The 13,499-nt window shown below is 40.4% G+C and overlaps 1 pseudogene across 1 annotated transcript; it reads right to left on the reverse strand.

The window, feature by feature from the left end:
* Nucleotides 1–948: 948 nt before the first annotated feature.
* Nucleotides 949–1,513, reverse strand: LOC106009782 (mitochondrial import inner membrane translocase subunit Tim9 pseudogene; annotated as a pseudogene). The gene is made up of 2 exons (XR_015450057.1): nucleotides 1,276–1,513; nucleotides 949–1,176 (listed from the first exon to the last, which is right to left on the reverse strand). The product of XR_015450057.1 is annotated as a mitochondrial import inner membrane translocase subunit Tim9 pseudogene (transcript).
* Between the last annotated feature and the right edge of the window lie 11,986 nt (nucleotides 1,514–13,499).

Raw genomic sequence — 13,499 nt, forward strand, 5'->3', positions numbered from 1 at the left:
AAGAGATATAAAATAATGCCTAGTAATAAAGCTAGATGTAAAAAGGGGCTCCAGTCCCTGACCCCTTCTGGCAGTTTCTAGCTATGCCAGTAGCTGACCACAGTTATGGATCATTAGGAAAAAACTATGGTAAAATCTATAAGAGCTCAGCTAGTTTTAATTTATTTTTATTTTTATTTTTTTGGTACCAGGGATCAAACTCATGTCCTTGAGCTTGCAAGACAGGTGGCAGAACCACTGAGCTAAATCCCTGGCCTGAGTTTTAAATTTCTTAAGTGAGATTTGTTCTTCAAATTGTCTCTCCTTAAAGTATCAGACTTACAGATAACCTTTATCAATGAAAGAATCTAAAAGCCAGCAGGTTACAATCACTATTTCAATTTCTAAGTGTGACTTTCTCCCCAACCTGCCCTTTCATTCTAGTGTGCTCATGCTTAGAGTATGCTCTAATTTCTTTTTTCTTTTTTTGGTACCAGGGATCAAACTCGGGACCTTGCACTTGCAAGTCAGGCGCCAGAACCACTGTGCTAAATCCCCGGCCAATGCTCTAATTTCTTTCTTTTTTTTTTCTCAGTGATATTCCCATTTATTTCACTTTCAGTAATGTTTTTCTCTTACATGATTGAACACATATTTTGCTTTAAAATTAACAGTCACAGTTGAAGAAACAGTGGCTTATTTTTCTAATTAAGTTGCCAAGCTACTGAATCTTAAGGCCTCAACCTTAACGTTGCACCTTATTATTTTCACTGAATAATAAGATCCTCTATTTTGATTATTCTTGGTGAGCAGCAATTTTGTTTTTCCAGTGGTTTCCATTTGCCAAATAGTCACGACAGATGGTTCACCATGGTGCCCACCACTTCCTGGGATTCCACCTGATGAGTCCCCTTTCCCAGGGCAACAGCCATGGCAGCCTCTACCCAGGGCTCAGCCATTGGGACTTCTCTATCGAGGCTGGCCAAGAAGTCCCGCTTTGGCTGCCAGGGCCTCATTCTGCTGAATATGGTATTCCTCTTCAGGTTTTACTTCTCTTGCTGTGAAGTCTTTAACAACAGTCCAAAAAGCAGGTTTCTGTAAGTTTATTGTAGGTTCCCAGGAATTCCCTAAACTGTTTTATCTGATCAGATTCTGATATCTGTGCAGCCATATTCTTTTGGTTTACTTATGAGTCACCTTTTCTGACGCATGAGCTCCTGAGAAGCAGTTGTCCTGAGTTCCTGAGAAGTAGTTGTCCACTCTCTGCTCAGGGTTCCAGTGAGGCCTGATTTCTACTCAGTCACTGGCTTTCGTCCGTACGAGGCTGGGGGGACTGAGACGACTGTCAGCCTGTCGGGGTTAAAGCGGGCGCCTTGGCCCGCTCTAATTTCTTTAAAGTTTTGTTTATTCTTGCCTAGAGGCTGCCAAACTCCAAGCAGTCATACAAATGGAACCAATGACAAATGTGCTAGACTTCTTTTACCGGAATCCACCAGATCAACCTTGTAATCAACTCATAACTGCTAAACTATACAATATGACTTCTATGCTGGATCCTGAAGTCCCCTGGACCTTCTCCTTATCCTCTTTGTAGAGACTATTACTAATTCTTCTGAGTAAAAACACTTGTTGGCTATATTTATGACAACCCTGCTGACCTTATTATTTAGCCCATGTATTCTTAACTGTTTTTTGGCTTTGTCTCCTCCAGACTCAAAGCTATATGGCTACAAGATGACAATGCCTGGAGCCTATTGAGGGCCTTTAGATAGATCCTCTGTAGAGTAACCGTAACCACTGATCACAACTATGACCCTCTTCAGCTGGAAGTAGCCAGACCTGTCTTTGCCCTTTGCCCCCTCACAGCAGTTAGGGGTCCTTCTTCAGAGGGGGGAATACTGCAGATAGGTAAGTTAATTAGATATCTTGTTGGCAGGTAGACAGGACCAGCCCTCCAGGAGCCAACACTGCAAGGAACCAACATGGAGAACAATTGAGGCACATTCACTGGTCAGCATTATAAAAAGGAAAAGAAGTACTACTTCCCCTAGAGACAGATAGCCGTGACTGATATTCTAAATGGGAAATTCCTTGTATGTGACTTGTCTTCCCATTTGCTCCCCATTTAACCAATATAAGCTGGGTGACTGTACTTGTAATCTTATTGGTTGGTCATGGTTTTGTCCCACCTCATGCCCACCTTGTAAATTTCCATTGGGTCTTACAGTTTTGTCCCACTTTGTACCTGCCTCACCACATGGCTTTGCTGTATAAAACATCTTTGAAAAGTGGGTTGGGCGGGCAATCCACTTTTCAGTCCCCCTTCTATCTCTCTTAGGTAGAAGCTTTCTTTCTCTCAATAAATTTTTCCTACTCTTAAAAAAAAAATTTAGCAGTTATAAATATATTAATCTCAAAAGTAATAAATTACATTGGTGGCTTCATTGTATCTTATTTTGAGGATATAATTTCAGATTTATCTACAGCTAATATAATAAATGGCCATGTGAAAACTAGTTTTTGTTTTTTCCTAAATAACTGTTAGAAAAAGTTCATTCTGTTTCCTAGGTATGAAAGTCCCTTTTAAGAATACAGTGTCAAGGGCTGGGGATTTAGCTTAATGGTTCCACCACCTGCCTTGCAAGCACAAAGTCCCAAGTTCAATCCCCAGTACCAAAAAAAAAAGAATACAGTATCAAAAATCTTTCCAGACCAACTGATGTCTTTCCTTTTAACAAGTGATCATCATGTAATGAATTATAATTCTAAAATGTTATTTTTCTGGCTTCAGAAAACTTGGAGCTCAATTAATGTTTAAACATAGTAATGATATTAGTCTAAGTTTCAGGGCATATTTATTCCTTTCTGTTTTGTCTGTACAGATTTTCTTAAGCTAGAAATCTTTTTTCATATTAGTGTATCCTATTTTCTCAGAAGTAGAGTACAAAATATGATTATAAAATGTTACTCCGCCCAGCAGCATACTTGCAATTTCTCAGAATCATATGGAAACAAATGACTTAACCCAAAACAGTGGTGATAACGATAATCCAAGATGTGACATGGAGTTGGGAGGGATCGTTTTTAGCTGGTGATCTTTTGGTGTCCCCAAAATTGCACTCTCAGGGAACTGCTTTTCAGTCTCCTCCTCCTCAGGCCTGGCCCTAGAAGACACTGCCTGTGGAGACTGTGTCAGGAAGAGGGTGTTGGCAAACTCCCCCTGGGAGCTGAAATAGTTGACTGGAAAGAGTTATTCAAGAAACTATGAGAATCTTATCAATGTGTAATCTAGTCCAGCCTTGAAGGTTATGAAGGGAGGGCTAAAGGGGAACTTGTCAACAAACTACTCTGATACAAATATTCAAACCTAGTTTTCATTGGTCTAACTGCTATTTTGGTGTCTAACATGATTCCCTGCAGGGAAAAAAAATCAAGGCAACTAGGGCATGCCTGTGCACAACTGGGATTTTATAATAGCTCTTGTTCTAAGTAAAAGGTTCTATGTCTTTTGTTCACCCACCCACCCCCAACCTAATTCCCATCTAGTTCTCTCTTAACTTAGAAGAAAATCTTTAGTTAAAAAGGACCTTTACTGTGAATCTCCTTTACATGATGTAAAATAGCCTTTTTTAGAATTTAATTCTGCACAGCTGGACAAGCAAGGGGGGCGATACAGGTTGCCACAGAAACTGCTGTTGCTGCTGGGATTCTTTATGCTTTGCTCCTAAAAATAAGATGTGAAATGTACTGAGGGTGTGATTAGTGGAGCACAGAAGGGAATGTCTAAAAGGAGAGCCAAGCCTCCTGCCCCCACAGGAACGGGGGTGTTCGTCATAGCCGGAGGACAGGACCTGAATCCTGGAGCAGATGCTCAACACGATTCCTCCCTCAAAAGGTGCAGGGAAAGACAAACGGGAAAAGTGGCTCTTGAAGAAGGAAAACAGTCTTCCACCCAGCATAATCCATATAAATTTCAAGGCTGAGATGTCCTGAAATTACCCAGGAAGTAAACAGAACTGTTCTCCCCCATCTACAAAGAAGCCATAGAAATTCAGCAAGAAGATTGGATCAGCTCATTGCGGCCCAATGTCCCTGCCCAGGGCAGAGTGCTGCTACAAACTGCCTTTGCCAGCTGTCCCCTGGTCAGTGACATTCAGTGACTGTCACTTCCTTGGGATGCGTTTGACAAGTGAGATTCTCCCTCATTTTAGATATGGTTGGAGTCTGCCTTGCAGTAACTTCTACTGATGCACCCTTGTTTACCTTCTGGAACAACCAAGAAAAGTCAACTGTCACATTTCTTTTTACTTAATAGCAATTCTTCTCTTAATGCTAAAATGGAACAAATAGTCCAAGATGTCCACTCCCAGCTCAAGGAACTTGACCCAGCTGAAAAGTCAGTCTCAGGTCTCCAGCTCCACTGCTCATTGAAAGACCCTTAAAACTTTACCAACTTCACAGTTACATACAGAAAATTCTTATGTGTTTTTCAAGCAGGGCCACATGTGTGATTCAACATCTACCATGTGCCAAGTACTGTTCCACATGTACATATTATCTCACTTGATCTAGTTACATGAGGTAAGTACCTTTATCACCCCATCTTATGGAGGAAATTCAGTTCTGCCTAGACAGCAGGACCCTCAAGGGTGTGCCCAAAAAACAGAGTGTCAAAGGCATAGACTTCACAGTCAAAGGGGGGTCACCATGAACACCAACAGGTTCCTCCACTTGTTAAATCTGTAACCTTAGTAAGTTATGTAACCTCTTTGAAATTTAGGCTTCCCATCTTAAAAACTGGGATAATCAAATGTCATGAGTCTTCAGAAGTACAGAATATGTTGTAAATGTCAAATGTATATTAGTGGGTGCTCAGTGAACCCTAGTTCTCTTCTCCTTTTCCATTGCAATCCTAGAGGTCCCCACTACTGCTGTGGAGCAGAGCCATCACTCTCATCATCTGTACAATCATATACAACCAAACCTGGACAAGCCACCTGTACAGGTATTAAAGAACCAACCTGAGCAAATAAACTACTCAGTGAATAAATTGCTAGCACAATATAATGAAATGATATGAGCTGCTCATATAAAACAATTTACTTCCTACAGAAGGTTATGTGGAAATCTTCTGAACGTTAAAGTGAAAGAAAAAATAAATCTGTACATACTACTGAGGAAAAAGATTGAGACAGACTTTGTGTAAGGTCTGGAATTCCTTGTTGGGATTGCTGCCCCCCTATCCCTTTTTCTGTTTCCACTGTCCCTCACTTGTCGTTTATAGGTCCAGAGGGTCACACAGCCAGTCCCTGTGCCAAAGCTCCTTGGTGCTTTGCCTCACCTTCTTCCAGCCCTACTGGACTCCATGTCAGAGAGCCTAGACTCCTTCTCTTATGTCACTTCCATGGACCCCAACTCTGAATAGACGAAACCACCCACTCCCTATTCCCTGACACATCATTTCAGTGCTAGTAAAATGATAAGGGGCACCTGGGATAGAAGGATCCCCTTTTACCTTCCAGGATCCCTAATAGATACAAGTTCTCAGGTATAGTATGATTGGTTAGGACCTTGTTATTTTTATGTAAGTGTAAAACTTGTGTAAAATTATATGCATATATCTCAAAGAACCTTGTATTTTGAAACTCATATATAGTCCTATGGTAGAGAGACTTAGGAGGCTTGAACCCTAATTTGGACACTTTCAGCATAACCATGACTCAGTTGGTTCATGTCTTCATATGAGAAGGCTGGGGTCTAATCCTAGCTAAAACATATTTAGTGTTTTAAATTAAACCAAATGCTGTTCTAAGTTATATATAAAATATGTGTATTTAATCCTTGTCATAACTGAAGTATTTAGGGTACAAATGAGAGTTGTTGTACAAAGATTCTCAGTGATGCAGGCGCCTAAAGAAAAAGACACAAATTTCTCCCTCAAACAGTCCACTAATGATAGATGTTGTGCTCCAGAAAATACGCACATGTGGAACAGTACTTGGCACATGGTAGATGTTGAATCACACATGTGGCCCTGCTTGAAAAACACATAAGAATTTTCTGTATATAACTGTGAAGTTGGTAAAGTTTTAAGGGTCTTTCAATGAGCAGTGAAGCTGGAGACCTGAGACTGACTTTTCAGCTGGGTCAAGTTCCTTGAGCTGGGAGTGGACATCTTGGACTATTTGTTCTATTTTAGCATTAAGAGAAGAATTGCTATTAAGTAAAAAAAATTGTGACAGTTGACTTTTCTTGGTTGTTCCAGAAGGTAAACAAGGGTGCATCAGTAGAAGTTACTGCAAGGCAGACTCCAACCATATCTAAAATGAGGGAGAATCTCACTTGTCAAACGCATCCCAAGGAAGTGACAGTCACTGAATGTCACTGACCAGGGGACAGCTGGCAAAGGCAGTCTGTAGCAGCACCCTGCCCTGGGCAGGGACATTGGGCCACAATGAGCTTTGAAGCCAGGCTAGCAGGATGACTCTGCCATCTGCAGTGTTCAGCGTCACCATTGCCTCCCCTCACCCGTGATCATCATTTCCAAAACACCTGGGAGGAAGAGGAAGAACGAGCAGTAAGTCCAGGATAAGGAATTCGTTTTATGCCAGTAAAGCTGAAGCTGTGAGCATTCTTCTCTTCTCGTTCCACTTGCTAACATTTAGTCACGTGGCTGCATTTTAAAGGAGTTTGAAAAAAATAATCTTCAGTTGAGCAGCATTATGCCCACAAATGCAAGAGAGGAGAGGGTGGATTGGGCAGGCAATGAGGTCTCTGTACCATAAAACCTTGTAAGACAGTCACGTACCATCCCTGCTTTACAGATAAGGAAACTGAGACAGAGCGGTTAAGTCATTTGTCCAAGGAAAAACGGTGCCCAGTGGTGAGTGGGGCTGGGATTTGGGCCGAGGGCATCTGTCTCTCAAGGGTTCTCACAACACTGTTCTGTCATCTCAGAGCCTTCAGTACACTGTGGTTACTTACCCTGTCCCCCGCTCTCCTGTAAGCTGCTTTAGGACAGGATTCATCCAATTCGTCTTTAACTTTCTTACCTTGTAGCTTTGCATATGAAGGGTGTATCAATCAGTTCGTAGATCCAAGTGACAGAAATTCACTCTAATGGGAAATATATCAGATGATATCAGTAGTACAAGAATCTTCAGGAGAATCAGAGAATCAGCTCTGAAGGTGATACAGCTCACAGTAGTGTCCTACCATAGGACACCCCTGGGGAGTCACCAGATGGAGGCAACTCTGCTGCTCCAGAAAATGCTTGGAAAACTCGTGTCTCTGCAGTCACTTCTCCCAGAATGCATCCGTGCAGCCTGTTTTGATCTGAGGGGCTGCATGTGTCTGATGAGGATGGCTTCTCCCTCACTAGTGCCTGCTACGGGGAACATGGGAATAGTGTCTGGCCTCTGTCACAGGAAAGCCTGGACTCAAAAATGGAGAATTTCCCAGCAGAGGAAGGATGTCCCAAGGGAGAAGGCAGCTAAAGCATATTGTCTACCCCAGAAGGGCTGGAATAGACTCACTTTCCTCCTAACATTCCCCACACCCTTTCTTCTTTCTTGCTTTAGAAGTGCAGTGCCGGAAATACTAAGATGATTTCCCTTTACCAATTTAAGAAGACATTTTGAGATGAAGAAACCTTCAGAACTTTCCAATTCTCGAGCAGTTTTTAGGTGGTGTTTTATTAGGACACAGGCAACCATAAACTTGCTCATTTATCTGATGAAAGAAGTAATTAGCAATTTCAACTACACCAGACCCTTCAGCGGACTTTGGCTCTTCTATGTCTGCCTGGCCTTACTTTTATTTTTTTGTAAAGTAACTTTGTTTTTGTATTTGCCATTCCTTACTGGTCTAGTAATAGTTATCTATTAAAAGTAATGTTTCATTTCTCTTGTCAATTGATATTTTCCTAATTCACAAATTCATATAAAAAAAGAAAATATAAGTGAATGAGAGTTCTGAATTAGAGTAATATATATGTGTACATAAATCTTTGAAAAATAAGTGATATAAATAGCAGTTCTCCTTATCATGCACAATAGAATATTATCAAAGCATAATAAAATGAACTTTATTAAACAAATGTATTGTGATAATCTACATGGGTCAGAAATTTGGAGATACAGTGACCTTCTAAAAACTGCTGCAGTTTGGCTTCCCCAGTAGCCCACCAGGGCGGGTAGTTTGAGAAGTGAAAGGACACAGCTAAGTGAGTGAGGAAAGAGACAAGGAAAGGAAGCTGATAAATGGGGTGTCATCTGGAGTTTAGTCCACGGAGGACCTACAAGCCAGGTTAGGTCCCACTCCTTCAAGGCGTCCTGGTAGAGAGTGGTTGAAGTTCTCCCAATAACTTCCAGCCTCATCTTCGTAAGTAGGATCTGGCACTCAGAGTGCTTGCTCCCCAGGGGAAGGAATGCAGATGCTGGCAGTAGGAAATCTGCTAGGGTATAACCCCAGGTTACCAAATAGCCTGCTGTGATAGGAATATGTATATGGAAATGAGGTGTATGTACACACACGCACACATACACACCCAGGCTCAGTCCACTGAGAATGTATGGGAACAAACATGTTCTGGGAAAGAGGCACGTGAATGGATCTATTACAATGGGAACAAAATGTGAAATCTTTATGTTGCACATTAATACCTGTCTGACAGCACCAACTCTAGAAGCACCACCAATAGCTATGTGAACAGGATGTGCTGGTTAGATGAGGTTGCCAGATGCTGACATCAGCTACTCCAGTACTTATCCAGTGCTTAAAAACAGAGTATCCTATGGACTAGAGCTGGTTCATTACATGGTATATACAGTAAGCTCTTTGATTTTTTATAGCAGTTTGATTTTTCTGATATCCAGTATCATTTTCTAGTAATTAATTTTCATTGCATTTTACAAAAAATATTGGTATGTGGCCAAAAAGAAATAGTAGTAGAAGTAGTCCATCAAGATATTGTGAGAAACATTCGTTTGTAAGCATTGTGTTGAATGATAGGATACTCTGAAGTGCCTTGATTATCAGGGTGGTGACCTCTCTTGCATCTGTGAATCTAAAAATATACCAGATGGCTGGACTTGAGGAAAGATGCCACCAGACTGATGATACCGAGACACAACATATTATAGTAGGAAAATTCTAAACAATAGAGTCCGTCCTTGGACAAACTTAATATGATTTTCCCCGTATAACTCTTCAGTATGGAGGAGATTGAGATGTGCTTATTTAGATGGCTGGTTTCATTTACTTACCAGATAATTTTGTGGGAACAGGGCTCACCTTGAGTTCTTCCCTAGGGAGAAGACAGGCAATGGGAAGCAAGCCAGAATAAAATTAGTAATATTTTGATGACTACGTGCAGAAAAAGAGTAGAAGAGATTCAGTGTTCAATTCCAGGGCAATGATAAGTGGGCTTGAGCAAGGCTACGTAATGGAAGACATTGCTGCCTGAAATAATTAGGGGGAGGATTAAAGTGTAGATCTCTTAGGGATAGGGATTTCTTTCTCTTCCCATTTTATCTCAGTTTCTCCCTTGGTTCTTCTGTCATTTGAAATCTTAAAGCAGTCTGGAATTTCCTTTTTAGAAATGCCTCAAGGCATGATTCAGAGAACTTAGTTCTCTGTGATAACAGAGTAGAAAAAGGGAAAATTTATCTTACAGGGGATTTTAAGTCTATGACCTTTATAATTTCTACTATAGATATAGCAGAGTATAATTATTAGTTACCTTCACTTATTTATGCACCTATTCATTTCATACTTTTTTGGATATGTTATGAAATAACCCTTTGGCAAATGAAAGGATTAAATGAATAGAAAATAGACTGGAATAAATTTAAGTCTGCGGAATGCAAGATATTCTTGCTGATGTGGGAAAAGTGATTTCTTTTCTTTTTTGAATCTGTTATGTTTGGGGAACAGTATAAGAAATCCATTGTTCCATTCATTCCTACATTCAACTGGACTAAAATATATAGGTATATCAGCATACAGGTACTTTACCCTTAGAATATTTCTTATGAACACTGGTTTGTTTTACTAGCTCTTAAAAAAATAGATCAGAAATATTTCATGGATAATCATAGGCTCTATAGATTTTTTTCAAGTGCTGAGGATTGAAGCCAGGGTATCATGCATACTAAGCACACACTGTACCACTGAGTGACTCCACTACTATAGAAAGTATTATTGATTGATTGATTGATATTGGGGGGTTAAACTTGGGACCTTGCACTTGCAAGGCAGGCGGCGGCACCACTGAGCTAAATCCTTGCTCCTTATTTATTTATTTTTGAAACAGGGTCTCCCTATGTAGTCCAGGCTCACCTTGAACTCACTATGTAGCCCAAGCTGGCCTCGTACTCATGGTGATCCTCGTGCTTCAGGCTCCTGAGTGCTGAGATTACAGGCATGCGCCACCACGCCTGCCTAGAAAACATTTTTGACCCAGTAGCCCATCACTCAGTCTAGAGCTCTGCCTGTAGTCAAACTATGACAGTCATCCAATAAATAGACTATCATATTTTTGATAAATGTTTAGCAATCTATTAAATAGCTCTCTCATGGCCTGCTCAACATTTAGTTGCAGTGCATAATCAATCTCTCCTCTCTGATATTCTTCATATGTCTTGCTTCAAATTTCCCTGTAATCATTTAGCCCCTCTTTCTATAGCTTCTCAGGGCATAGCTTCTATCAAGAATTACTTCAAGGGGGCCAGGGATTTAGCTCAATGGTGCCGCTGCCTGCCTCTCAGGTGCAAGGTCCGGAGTTCGATTACTGGTACCAAAAAATAAGAATTACTTCAAGGGCCTGGGGGTGTAGTTTAGTGATAGAGTTTAGTTCTAGTATCTAGAGGCCCTGCCTTTAATTCCCAGCACCAAAAATAAGACAAAACAAAAAATGACTGTAAAACAGTGTATGGAAATCATATTTGAAATTATTTCATAGTTTTCTGATTAAACTGGTTAGACGCTTACTGTTTTTATTACCCATCCATAGCCCACAGGAGGTAAAGCAAGACTCTCCTGCCTAAAACAAAGCAGAAACTTCAGGGGGAAACAGAGACTGTAGAGGAAGGAGGTGAGTCTCTGGGAAGTTTTGTTCCTATGCATGTCTTTGAATCTCCAAGGCTTCCTATCTGTAATCTGATACTCCCCTGTGGCTAATAATTTCTGGCTGTTTTTCTTGTATTATTTTGAGAGAGAACATTACCCTTAACAGTAACTACCACACTATGGCAGAAGAAAAACCAAGTAAAAATGGCAAGTGAGTGAATGTCGAATTTACTGGCCACCACAGTAATTATTCCAGGAGAGGCACAGGGTGGGTGAGCTCATTTCCGGCAGCTGATAGATCTCCTCAGCCCGTCAGCACGGCAGGGTACATACTGTTTGCCTCCATCCTAACTCAAAGAATTTCAAGAAAAAGTTTTTAAAAGTGTGCAGCATAATTTACTAACTATAAAAATACAGGATCCCTTGTCTATTAACTAAATTAGAGCACTTTCATGTATATGACTCTAATAGGGTATTTTAATTTAGTGGCATTTGTTGGTGCAATCAACCATTATATAATTTCTCCCCTATTGAGACATTGAATTCTAAAGTACCCAATGTTCTTGATAATTGTCATTAATTAGTTATTATTTGAAGCTCTTTGAGTAAAACTTATGTGAAATTTCCCCCATTTACATCAGTAAAAACTATACAGGTACAAAAATTACAGTAGTAGAAATGTTGGTTATTTTTGATTCTGTACAAGGCTACTCACATGAAATCCTGGAATTCTGAAAGCTTACTCAATTACTCAATGTTTGTACAGAAAAGCTTATTCAATTTTTCATTTTGTTTTTGAAAAGTAAACCTTTAAATAAGTCCAGATATCTCCCTATATACATTGGCTTGAATACCTTATGTAAATATGTTATTTCATACTGAAGGATGATTTCCATACCTATATGTTCTGGATTAATTATCATCTGCCACGATTAGTATTTCCTAACATTTAAGAGTAGAGGATAAATTATTTTATATTATTTTTATTGCATTTATAGAAAATGGTACCATCTATATTGGAAAAGTTTGAAGAACTCTAATATTAAAATACATTTATAAATAAAGAGCACAAAATTATATTTCACTTTTTTATGAAATTCTCAAACAGAAAGGAGTGTCAGTGAAAAACTGAGTTAAGTCTGTATGAATTTCCTTTGTCACTTAAGAGAAATTAATGATTAAGCCAATTCATACATTTATCAGATCTAAAGCCTAACCTTCTCTTTCTATGAGAAAAGAAATACTCATTCTTCATGTCTAAACCAATAAAGTGAACTTTTTTTAAACCAGAAATTCTGACCTCTGAAGCATGGTGATCACATTGGTGGTGAGCCGATAGTTAGGTGGGCGTGTTCTTTGGTTTTAGTAATGCTTGAGCTCAGCAGTCCCAAGAACAAATGAGGACAACATGACTTCTTAAAGCCATTCTGGGAGCAAGGAGCATCTCCTCATGGAACGAATGCCTCCTGGCACTCAGAACACAAGCCAGAGGGCTGGGAGCTCAGAGCCCACCTGCAGGGGCAGATCTCTGGTGCACAGCAGCCCAGTTCCCATTCCCCACTGGAGCTTGTTCCTTATGACTCTTTACTGCTTTTAATATCACGTTAACATATGCTGTACCAGGGGTCATATGGGCTACTGGTGGGAGGTTAGAAGGTTGTGGCAAGAAGAGGTTAGAGAAGTACAGTACTGAAGGGTCACATCACCTCTCTACACAGGGAATGTGCCACCAGGACCCTTGCTTAGACAGGAAAAATCTATGTTGTTTTTTGTACTCTTACACTCACCGATCAATACAGTCTTAAACACTGGGTATGTGGGTTTTCCCTCATACAGTGAGCAGTTCTCCAGCAGACACCATCTGGATGTCCTGTTCTTCCGTTCTGATACTGTCTACCTGGATTTTGATCAAATCCCAAGGTTGAGGTGATTCCACATGACTGCCTCCATTTCAGGTGCCAATCATAAGTCCAGGCCCCCAGAACTTCTCACCAACAAGCTATACATTAGGGGTCCCCAATATCCCTTTTTTGGGTCCAATTAATTTGCTAGAGTGACTCACAGAACTCAGGGAAACAGTTTACTTGCATTTACTAGTTTATTACAAGGGACATTACAGAGGATACAGAGGATACAGAGGAATGGCCAGATGAAATTGCATAAGGCAAGGTATGAAGGAAAAGAAATGAAGCCTCCATGCCTCATCTAGGTACCTCAACCTCCAGGGACCTCTACATACTCAGAAATCAAGAATTCTACCAACCCTGAAGGTCAGGGATTATTTGGTGCCTTTATCACAAAGTCCATCTGCCCTCTTTGGAAGGTAGAGGAGAAATTTCTCATCACAGCTTGGTCTTTCTGGTGACCAGCCTTTATTCAGGAGCCCACCCAGAGACATTTCATTAGAATAAGAGATGGTCTACCACCCAGGAAATTCCAAGAAATTAGGA

Source organism: Heterocephalus glaber, unplaced genomic scaffold, assembly GCF_053883595.1.
Source record: "Heterocephalus glaber isolate CG9 unplaced genomic scaffold, H.glaber_assembly_v1.0 deba00000901, whole genome shotgun sequence".
Classification (NCBI taxonomy): Eukaryota; Metazoa; Chordata; class Mammalia; order Rodentia; family Bathyergidae; genus Heterocephalus; species Heterocephalus glaber.